The following is a 12,838-nucleotide window of genomic DNA, read 5'->3' as shown; positions in this document are numbered from 1 at the left end:
GGAGTAAGAAATTAATTCATTGGCTTAGTTGACAAATTAGGGATTTAATTTGACATCATGGAAATGATTTAGTGAAAGGGAGTATCACAGGATCTTAAATATTACAGGCTAATGAGAAAATTGTACTGTCAAATGTTTCATAATAAATGGTGCATTTGCCAACCCAGTGAAGCCCAAATGACCTCATGACAAGCTATTGGGACAGTCTCGGCAGTTAGAACAAAGGAGAGTAGTGGGAGAATTGTGGTCAGATGGCATGCACTGGGATTCCCAAAACAATAAAAGCAAATAGCACCTGGCATGTGCCTTGCATTTAGTGCTATATTTAAATTTTGAGCACAGCCCCAGCTTACCTATTTTTTGGGACATATTATCTAATATGAGATTATCAATCAATTTGTGAGCAATAGTTTGAAAATGTTATGTATTTAAGTAAAGGAATAAATAATAATATAAATAATAATAAATATAAATATGCTAACCTTTAGGACCCCATTGCAAGGTGTTATATTGACTTCACTATAGTAAACAATAATTATAAAAGTTTAGGTTGGTATGGCAACAAGATTTGTTTCCCATTAACACAGCAGTGCAAGGTGAGTGTATGTTGCCTTTATGTCACAGTTCAGTCACTCATCTGTCTTCAGATTGCCATTCTCTGGGTCCCATCAACATCATCATTCATGCAGGTAGATGACATGCAAGAACTCATGGGATATTATATGAAAGTGAAGCACAGACTGTCCCTTCACAGGCCTAGGAAAGTAAACAGAGTATGCAGTCTTATTTTCCTAAAAACCCAAAGGATACCTCTTGGAACAAGGAGAGTAACTTGAAGTTAAGAGAGAGAAGCACTGAAAAAGGGTGAACCCCAGAGGACGGTGTTTGAGAAATCTGAATATAATTTCCCCTCAATTCTAAGTTGACTTTTATGTGCATCTGTCAGTGGAAAATCTAAGTAGCCTATGGACAGAACAGTTCCTGGGGGCCCTACAGTTCTGAGAAGGGACTCCTGTAGCTGTCCACCACATGGTAGACAGAATTTTAGGTTTGACTTCAGTTATGTAAGATGAAATTGTAAATATTTTGGGCTTTCACTGAAATGAAGAAAATACAGTTTGCAGGATTAAGATTTAGGAGAAAACTGAAATCAACAACTTTTCTAAGACCCAAATCTAAGCCTCTAAGATTAGGTGATCTGTCAGTAATTTAACTACCTGTCAGAATAAAATTCAAGACTCAATAAAGGAAGATAACTTAATCCAGAGTCTTCATAACCCATCATCTAAAATGTCTAATTCATAATAAAAGAGTTATTAGGCTTTATAGTAAACATGATGATGTAATCTGTAGTCAAGAGAAAGTAAACATCCGATGGGAGACCTACTGATATCTAGCATGTTGGAATTAGCAGACAAGGACTTATAAACAAAAATGATAAATAGGTTAGGAAATGTTTAAGAAAAACTTAATGTAACTATAGGAAAGTTGTTGAATTTCAGAAAAGGATATAAAATTTCAAAATGAAGTAAAAAATTCTAGAACTAAAAAAAATATTTTATCTGAAATAAAAATAATTGGATAGAAGACAAATACATTGAAACAGAGATATCAGACCCTTCGTAACCAGCGTCATAGTATCAAGCAACTAGAATATGTTCATTGGAGTTACAGAAGGATAAAAAGACAAAGAGTAAAGTAGGAAAATATATGAACTAATACTGTTACAAGCATTCTACATTTAATCAAGAATAGCAACTCAAAGATCCAAGAAGTTCAGAATATGTTATGCAGAAAAACATGAGAAAACCACATTTAATCACCATAGTTAAACTTTACCAAAATCCAGGGAGAAAAAAAAAAAAAGAAAAAAACATTAATAGTAGAAAGAGAAAAAATATATATCACATGTGGAGAATGCTGACTGAATTCTTACAAGAAGTAATTGAAAACAGAGATCAATGTGTTCATGATAAATTAACCAAAATAACTTTAACTAGAGTCATTGATCCTGTAAATATTTATCTTAAAATTGAATTGTTTTCTGACAGAAAAACATCAGCAGCATGTTTTCCACTCTGAGAAAAAACTAAAGACAATTATTTAGGCAGGAAGAAAGTCGTCACAAAAACCAGATGTAAGGAGAGCAAGGAAGAACAGTAAACATGATCAATTTGTGGGTAAATTTATATAAAAATATCTTTCTTCTTTCCTTAGATTATTTAGAAATCAAATTGGTTGGTTAAAGCAAAAGTTATAACAAAGTGAGACATATGTAAAATAAAATGAAAAACAAAAGAGAGTATAAATGGAATTATACTATAATAAAATACACAAATATTCAGGAAATGGTTTAATATTAGTTCAAAATATGCTGTGAGAAGTTAAGGATAGATTATTTTAATACCTGGAGTAACTAGCAGAACCACAGAGGGATATCATTTTTAGTTTGTTTTTTGCGCTAGTGGTTAGAATGAAATACTAATAGTATTTGATTAATCCCGAATAACAGTGGAATCAAACAACAGAAACAAACAATAGGGATATATGTAGGAAACAACAGGAAGGTTGTTCAGTAGTCCTCCCTTATCCACAGGAGATGTGCTCATGAAAAATTAACCAAAATAACTATTAACTAGAATCTTTGATCCAGTAGATATGTATCTTAAAGTTGAATTGTTTTCTGACAAACAAAAATCAGGAGCATGTTTTCCACTCTAAGAAAGAACTAAAGGCAATAAATTCCATGACCCCAATGAATGCCTGGAACCATGGATAATACTGAATCCTACATATATTAGCTTTTTTTCTATGTATATTCCTATTATAAAGTTTAATTGATGGATGAAATACACTACGATATTACCAACAACTCAGAGTGGTAAATAAGGGTTACAGAATTATGCCGTAATACACTTGCTGGTGTTGCTTCTCTTTTCCTAAGTAAAAAGGGTCCTGGAACACAAGCACTGAGATGCTGGAGCAGTGGACCTGACAACTGAGACAATTACTAAGGGACAATGGGCAGGAAGCAAATACAGAATGGACCCTCTGGACAAAGGCCTGATTCACACACCAGGCAGAGTGGAGAGGGGCCGTGTGAGATTTCATCATGCTACTTAGAACAGTACACGATTTCACCCTTAGAGATAAAAAATATTTTAAGAACATGGTTGACCACATGTGACTGAAAAACCATGAAAGCAAAATTGTGGATGAAGGGGTATTATTTAATCTTAAAATTAAGATTTATTAATAATTACACTAAATATAAAAGGAGATGTTTTCTCCAGGTGCCTCGGCTGTCCATGCAATGGCTCAGAGGTCCTCTCTGAGGGGCAGGATGCAGCTCTCTCTGAGGCCTCTGACATGGAAGTCTGGAGGTCTTTTTCCTGGGCACCACTGCTTGAGGTGACACTACCTTCGCCCAGAATTTTTCTCTTGGGACACAGTTGCCCCTGACACCTCTGCCGCAGGTGCAGGAAGATCTGTTCCCTGGGAGCTGCTATTGACACTGTTGCAGTCACCATGCCTCTCAACACTGCCTTGGATGCCCAGCTGCCATTTATACTGCTCCTACCCCTGACACCACTGCCTCCAAAGCCACTGTCACTCCCTGGAGGTCACCTGGAGTCTCCTCTCTGGGTGCTGCTGCAGCAGCCGCCACAGCCGCCACAGCTGCCACAGCTGCCACAATCCCCCAAGCTGTTGCCAATGCCACTGACTTTTGCAGCTGCTGCACAAACTCCAGCTACTACCACTTCCACCACTGCCCAGAGGTCCCCTGCCAGGAAGACTCCAGGATTATTTGCACCACATGGCCACATCCATCTTGAGACACCAACCAGAGTCTGGGATTTGTTTGGGGTGCCTATGGATTTTCTGCCACTGCTATCTTCAGGCACTGCTACCCCTGTCTGGGGACACCAGCCAAGAGCTGGAGGTTCAGTGTTGGTTTGCCTATGGGTTTGGCTGCAATTGGGGTCTTCCTCCTGGGAGTGCAGGTTGCCCCATCTAATTACTTCTCTTAGGATTGCTCATCCCTGGTGGTCTCTCTCCAAATTCCAGTGGCATTGAGATCTTGGGTTTGTAACATGGTTGAACCCAGGTCATCTGAAGCCCAGAGTGGTGAGACAGTGACCGGGTCTGCTAGGGCCTGTCTGGGCCAGTCAGTCTTGTGGGAAGTCATTGACAGGGCTGAGAAACTTTTGGACACTGGCAGAGACAGTTGTTCAATTTTCCACCAAGATTTATTTTAATTTTATTTTTTTCTTCTCTGCCATCTTTCTCCACTGTGTTTGGAGCAGGGGTTTTTGTGCATCAGTTTTTTGAAGACAGTGATATATGCATGGTGTTTTGCAGCTCTGCTGTATATTCTGGATATTCTTATATTTTAAATTTTTTCTTTCTCTTTATATGTATTCTTATTCTTGCTTGTCTCTCTTCCTAGATTCCATTTCTACCTTTTCTCCACCTAAAAACCAATTTCTGTTGGTCCTCTTCCATTCTTCCTGTGGATTTTTGCTTCTGGATTCTCTCTTTCTCCCTCATTAATTCCATATTCTACACTGTTTCTGTTCTTTCTTTGTTCACTATTTGAGATTGTAAATCCATTTGGCAAATTTTCTGTTTTAATTTTGGACAGTGATTGAACTCATCATTGCTGTTTGTAGCAAGAGGTCAGTGGACACCTTAGTGGGACCTTTAGATTTGAGGCAGTATATTGTTTGCACTGGGTGTTGTTGATATTGGTCTCCCTTCAAGGTGGGATACTGGGAATCTCCAGTGACAATAAAGGTCCACAGGGTAGAATCTATATTGCCTCAGATCCATACAACTAGATGGGAAAACACAAGCAACAATATGGGAAAACACAAGGGAACAAAATGCCACGAACTAACCAAGATGTTCCAATAAGAGAAGCCACTGACAACACAATAGAAGAAATGTCCAAGAAGGAGTTTAGAATGTACATAGTTAATCTGCTCTGTAACTAAAGGATGGTATAAAGAGTGAAATCAAAGAGAAAATATTGGAAGTGAAAGATCACTTCAATAAAAAAGAGATTTTGAAAAAAAGAACAAAACAACAAGCAGAAATCCTAGAAATGAAAGAATCACTAAATCAAATTATAAACTTAATGGAAAGCATTACCAACAGACTAGAACATTAGGAAGACAGAACCTCAGACATTGAAGACAAAATACTTAATATTGAAAATAAAGTTGATCAAGCAGAGGTGATAAGAATCCATGAACAGAACTTCCAAGATTTATGGGATAAAAAAAAAAGATCAAATTTAAGAGTTATCAGAATAAAAGAAGGAGCAGAGACACAATCCAAAGGAATACACATCTTTTCAATGACATAATATCAGAAAATGTCCCAAACCTAAAGAATAAAATGGAAAATCAAATACAGGAGACTTTCAGGACCACAAATGTACAAAACTACAACAGACCCACACCAAGACACATTATAATGAAGTTGACTGAAATACAGAGTGAAGGTACATTCTTAAAGCCTGTGAGAGAAAAAAAACAAATTACATTTACGGGAAAACCAATCTGAACAAAGAGGTGAAAGAACTCTACAATTAAAACTACAGAACACTAAAAAAAGAAATTGAAGAAGACTTTAGAAGATGGAAAGACTTCCCATGCTCCTGGATAGACAGAATTAATATTGTCAAAATGACCATACTACCAAAAGTGCTATACAGATTCAATGCAATTCCTATTAACATCCCAATGACATTTTTCATAGAACTAGAAAAAGCAATCATGAAATTCATTTGGAAAAATAAAAGACCCAGAATAGCCAAAGCAATCCTTAGCAAGAAAAGTGAAGCAGGAGGCATCATAATACTACACCTCGAACTATACTACAGAGCTGTAGTAATAAAAACAGCATTATATTGGCACCAAAACAGACATGTAGACCAATAGTACAGAATAGAAGACACAGAGATGAACCCAAATAAATACTCTTATCTCATACTAGACAAAGGTGCCAAAAATATTCACTGGAGAAAAGACAGCTTATTCAACAAATGGTGCTGGGAAAAATGGAGAGCCACATGTAACAAAATGAAATTAAACCCTTATCTCTCACCCCGCATGAAAATCAACTCACTGCGGATCGAAGACTGAGGCACTAGAACAGAGACCCTGCAACTACTAGAAGAAAAAGTAGGCCCAAATCTTCACCATGTTGGCCTAGGATCTGATTTCCTTAACAAGACCCCTGAAGTACAAGAAGGTAAATGAAGAATCAAAAAATGTGATGGGTTCAAACTAAAAAGCTTCATTTCAATAAAAGAAACAATCAACAACATGGAGGGAAAGCCTCCCAATTGGGAGAAAATCTTTACCAGATGCACCTAAGATAGAGCATTAATTTCTAGGATATATAAAGAACACAAAAAACTTAACACACATACAAAAAACAAATAACCCAATCAATAAATGGGCAAAGGAACCGAACTGACACTTTACAGGAGAAATATGAATAGTCAAAAAACATGAAAACATATTCAACATCTCTAGCAATTAGAGAAATGCAAATTAAAATGACAGAGATTTCATTTCACACCAATCAGAATGGCAATTACCAAGAATACAATCAACAATAAGTGTTGAGAAAGATTTGGGGAAAAGATACACTCATACTGTATTTGCTGGTGGGAGTGCAAACTGGTGCAACCATTATGGAAAGCAGTATGGAGATTCCTCAGAAAACTTGGAATGAAACCACCATTTGACCCATTTATCCCACTCCTCAGTTTTTACCCAAAGGACTTAAAATCAACATCCTACAGTGACACAGTCACATTGATGTTTATAGCAGCTCAATTCAAAATAGCTATGGAACCAACCTAGATGCCTTTCAACAGATGAATGGTTAAAGAAAGGTGATATATATATATATATATATATATATATATATATATATATGTATATATATATATATATGATGGAATATTACTCAATTTTAAAGAAGAATGACGTCTGAGTCCCGGAGCCAGTGCAGCTCAGCGTACTCTGGCACACAAGCAGATTCAGGGTCCAGACAGGGCAGCCAGAGACTTCCCCAAGTAGTCTGGACCCCTGCGGTGGGAGGTGCCGTTCAAGGCTAGCCTCTCGGAGCTGACCGCCCAGTGAGAGACTTTCTACATAGAACCAGCCACAAGCCCCCGAACCAACGGAGAGCCTCGATCTGCAAACAGCCTCTGGGATCAGGGCAGGGCAGCCAGACACCTCTTCAGGTGGCTCTGCCCACTCCGGCTGCAGGCTCTCTTCTCGGGGCGATCCAAGATGGCAGCCTAGAGGGAGACTGCACCCCCTGTCGCTCCAGAACCCAGGAGTTAAGAAGGGGAGGCATTGAGAGACTCGGACTGAAATAGAGCCACGGGTGAGTCTGCCCACTGGGTAAAGCTCGGCCCGGGGGGCAGGCCCACATAGAGGTGGCTTATCGGAGCCAGGCAGGGCAGCTAGAGTCTTCCCAAGGTAGCCTTCCACACTCCGGCAGTGAGCTCCTCCCACACGGCCAGCTGCACGGTGCAGGCCCACAGTGAGAGCATTTCAGCACAGAGCCAGTTCCAAATCGTGGAACCAGTAGGGGGCTAGGGGCAGTTTTCTTCGGATACGCTGCTTTATCAGATTCCTCCAAGACATCAGGCTACTGAAGGCTGGGAGGTGATACACTGGAAATCTACCGGGACACTATAAGCCAATAGCGGAAAACTGCAATATCTCAGGGTCCCACTGACAACTGACCAATATGAGAAAACAAGGGAAGAAAATGTCCCAAACAAACCTAGATACTACATCAATAAAACCCAATGACAGCACAGCAGAAGAAATGTCAGAAAGGGAGTTCAGAATGTACGTAATTAAAACGATCAGGGAAGCAAATGAGGAGATGAAAGAACAAATGCAGGCATTGAAGGAGGAGATGAAAGAGCAAATGCAGGCATTAAATGATCGCACCAATCAACAGTTAAAAGACCAAATACGGGAAGCAAGAGATCATTTCAATAAAGAGTTAGAGATACTGAAAAAAAACCAAACTGAAATACTTGAAATGAAGGAAACAATAAACCAAGTTAAAAACTCCATAGAAAGCATAACCAATAGAATGGAGCACCTGGAAGACAGAACCTCAGACATTGAAGACAAATTATTTAATCTTGAAAGCAAAGCTGGCCAAACAGAAAAGATGGTAAGAAATCATGAACAGAATCTACAAGAATTATGGGATATCATGAAAAGGCCAAATTTAAGAATTATTGGGATTGAGGAAGGCTTAGAGAAACAAACCAAAGGAATGAACAATCTATTCAATGAAATAATATCAGAAAATTTCCCAAATCTGAAGAATGAAATGGAAAACCAAATACAAGAGGCTTATAGAACTCCAAACATACAAAATTACAACAGACCCACACCAAGGCACATTATTATGAAAATACCTAACATACAAAATAAAGACAGAATTTTAAAGGCTGCGAGAGAAAAGAATCAAATTACATTCAGAGGGAAACCAATAAGAATATCAGCAGATTTTTCAATCCAGACCCTAAAAGCCAGAAGGGCCTGGAACAACATTTACCAAGCCCTGAAAGAAAACGGATGCCAACCAAGAATCTTATACCCAGCAAAACTTACCTTCAAATTTGACGATGAAATAAGATCCTTCCATGATAAACAAAAGCTAAAGGAATTTACAAAAAGAAAGCCAGCATTACAGAACATTCTCAGCAAAATATTCCATGAGGAAGAGATGAAAAACAACGATGCAAATCAGCAACAGGAGGCGCTAGCCTAAAGGAATAGCCAAATAAAGGAGAAACCAAATCATGTCAAAAACAAATATGAGTCAATTGACTGGGAATACAAATCATATCACAATAATAACCCTGAATGTTAATGGCCTGAATTCATCAATCAAAAGACACAGACTGGCAGATTGGATTAAAAAGAAAGATCCAACAATATGCTGCCTGCAAGAGACTCACCTCATAGAAAGAGACACCCATAGACTAAAGGTGAAAGGATGGGGAAAAACATACCATGCACACGGACACAGCAAAAAAGCTGGAGTATCCATCCTCATCTCAGATAATGTGGACTTCAAACCAAAACTAGTCAGAAGGGATAAAGAAGGACATTACATGCTGCTTAAGGGAAGCATAAATCAGCAAGACATAACAATCATAAATATCTATGCCCCGAACATTGGCTCATCCACGTACGTCAAACAAATCCTTCTCAATTACAGAATTCAAATAGACCACAACACAATAATACTAGGCGATTTTAACACACCTCTCTCACCACTGGATAGATCGTCCAAACAAAAATTGAATAAAGAAACTATAGATCTCAACAACACAATCAGCAATTTAGACTTAACAGACATATATAGAATATACCATCCAACAAAGAACGAATACACTTTCTTCTCAAGAGCACATGGATCCTTCTCTAAAATAGACCATATTTTATGCCACAAAGCTACTGTTAGCAAATACAAGAAGATAGAGATACTACCTTGTACTCTATCAGATCATAATGGATTGAAATTAGAAATAAATGACAGAATAAAAAACAGAAACTTCTCCAATACTTGGAGACTAATAATACACTATTATACGATGAATGGATAACAGAAGACATCAGGAGGGAAATAAAAAAATTCTTAGAAGTAAATGAGAACAAAGACACATCATATCAAAATCTCTGGGACACTATGAAAGCAGTACTTAGAGGAAGATTTATTTCATGGGGTGCATTCAAAAAAAGAAGTAGAAATCAACAAATAAACGACTTAACACTACAGCTCAAAGCGCTAGAAAAAGAAGAGCAGACCAATACCAAAAGTAGTAGAAGACAGGAAATAGTTAAAATCAGAGCCGAAATCAATGAAATCGAAACAAAAGAAACAATTGGAAAAATTAACAAAATAAATAGTTGGTTCTTTGAAAAAATAAATAAAATTGATAAACCCTTAGCCACACTAACAAAGAGAAAGAGGGAGAAAACTCAAATTACTAAAATTTGGAATGAACAAGGAAACATCACAACAGACACGAGTGAAATACAAAACATAATTAGAAGCTATTTCGAAAATCTATACTCCAACAAAACAGAAAACCTCGAAGACATCAACAAATTTCTAGAGACATATGAATTACCTAAACTGAACGAGGAGGACATACACAACCTAAATAAACCAATTTCAAGCAATGAAATAGAAGAGGTCATCAAAAGCCTACCAACAAAGAAAAGTCCAGGACCAGATGGGTTCTCAGCCGAGTTCTACAAAACCTTTAAAGAAGAGCTCATTCCAATACTCCTCAAACTATTCCATGAAATAGAAGAGGAGGGAACCCTCCCAAACTCGTTCTATGAAGCCAATATCACCCTGATACCTAAACCAGACAGAGACACATCGAGGAAGGAAAATTTCAGACCAATATCCTTAATGAACATCGATGCAAAAATTCTCAACAAAATTTTAGCAAATCGCATACAAATATATATTAAAAAGATAGTGCACCACGATCAAGTGGGTTTTATCCCAGGGATGCAAGGTTGGTTCAACATTCGGAAATCAATAAATGTCATTCACCATATCAACAGACTTAAAGTTAAGAATCACATGATTATTTCAATAGATGCAGAAAAAGCATTTGATAAAATACAGCATCCCTTCATGCTCAAAACACTAGAAAAAATTGGGGTAGTAGGAACATTCCTAAACATTATAAAGGCAATCCACGCTAAGCCCATGGCTAATATCATTCTAAATGGTGAAAAACTGAAAGCGTTCCCCCTAAAAACTGGAACAAGGCAGGGATGCCCTCTTTCACCACTTCTATTCAACATCGTCCTCGAGACTCTAGCCAGAGCAATCAGAAAAACCAAAGAAATTAAAGGGATACGAATAGGAAAAGAAGAACTCAAACTATCCCTGTTCGCTGATGACATGATTATATATTTAGAGGAACCTGGAAATTCCACCAGAAAACTTTTAGAACTCATAAGTGAATTCAGTAAAGTAGCAGGTTACAAGATCAATGCTCATAAATCCAATGCATTTTTATACATAAGTGATGAATCTTCAGAAAGAGAAATTAGGAAAACTACCCCATTCACAATAGCATCAAAAAAAATAAAATACTTGGGAATCAATCTCACAAAAGAGGTGAAAGACCTCTACAATGAGAACTACAGAACACTAAAGAAAGAAATTCAAGAAAACCTTAGAAGATGGAAAGATCTCCCATGTTCCTGGATAGGCAGAATTAATATCGTCAAAATGGCTATACTACCTAAAGTGCTATACAGATTCAATGCAATTCCAATTAAAATCCCAATGATGTACCTTGCAGAAATAGAGCAAGCAATTATGAAATTCATCTGGAAGAATAAAAAACCTAGAATAGCTAAAGCAATCCTCAGTAGCAAGAGCGAAGCAGGGGGTATTGCAATACCAGATCTTCAACTCTACTACAAAGCAATAGTAACAAAAACGGCATGGTATTGGTACCAAAATAGACAGGTAGATCAATGGTACAGAATAGAGGACATGGACACAAACCCAAATAAATACAATTTTCTCATACTAGACAAAGGTTCCAACAATATGCAATGGAGAAAAGATAGCCTCTTCAACAAATGGTGCTGGGAAAACTGGAAAACCATATGCAATAGAATGAAATTAAACCCCTATCTCTCACCCTACACAAAACTCAACTCAAAATGGATCAAGGACCTTGGAATCAGACCAGAGACCCTGCATCTTATAGAAGAAAAAGTAGGTCCAAATCTTCAACTTGTTGGCTTAGGATCAGACTTCCTTAACAGGACTCCCATAGCACAAGAAATAAAAGCAAGAATCAACAACTGGGATAGATTCAAACTAAAAAGCTTTCTCTCAGCAAAGGAAACTATCAGAAATGTGAAGAGAGAGCCTACAGAGTGGGAGAATATCTTTGCCAACCATACCTCAGATAGAGCGCTAATTTCCAGAATCTATAAAGAACTCAAAAAACTCTACACGAAGAATACAAATAATCCAATCAACAAATGGGCTAAGGAAATGAACAGACACTTCACAGAAGAAGATGTACAAGTAATCAACAGATATATGAAAAAATGTTCAACATCCCTAGTAATAAGGGAAATGCAAATCAAAACTACCCTAAGATTTCATCTCACCCCAATTAGAATGGCGATTATCAAGAACACAAGCAACAATAGGTGTTGGCGAGGATGTGGTGAAAAAGGAACACTCATACATTGCTGGTGGGGTTGCAAATTAGTGCAGCCACTCTTGAAAGCAGTGTGGAGATTCCTCAGAAAGCTTGGAATGGAAACACCATTTGACCCAGCTATCCCACTCCTTGGCCTATACCCAAAGGACTTAAAATCAGCATACTACAGAGATACAGCCACATCAATGTTCATTGCTGCTCAATTCACCATAGCCAGATTGTGGAACCAACCTAGATGCCCTTCAGTTGATGAATGGATAAAGAAACTGTGGCATATTTATACAATGGAATATTACTCCGCAATGAAGAATGATAAAATTATGGCATTTGTAGGCAAATGGTCGAAATTGGAGAATATCATGCTAAGTGAGATAAGCCAATCTCAAAAAACTAAAGGACGAATGATCTCGCTGATAAGCGGATGAGGACATATAATGGGGGTGGGAGGGGTTAGCATTAGGTTTAGGGTTAGGTTTAGAGTTAGGCTAAGGAGAGCGGTAAGAATGAAGGAAAGAAGGACTGTATAAAGGGAAAACGGTGGGAGGGGTGGGGGGG

The sequence above is a fragment of the Sciurus carolinensis genome, chromosome 14, assembly GCF_902686445.1.
Source record: "Sciurus carolinensis chromosome 14, mSciCar1.2, whole genome shotgun sequence".
Taxonomy (NCBI): Eukaryota; Metazoa; Chordata; class Mammalia; order Rodentia; family Sciuridae; genus Sciurus; species Sciurus carolinensis.
This window is presented reverse-complemented; position numbering follows the sequence as displayed.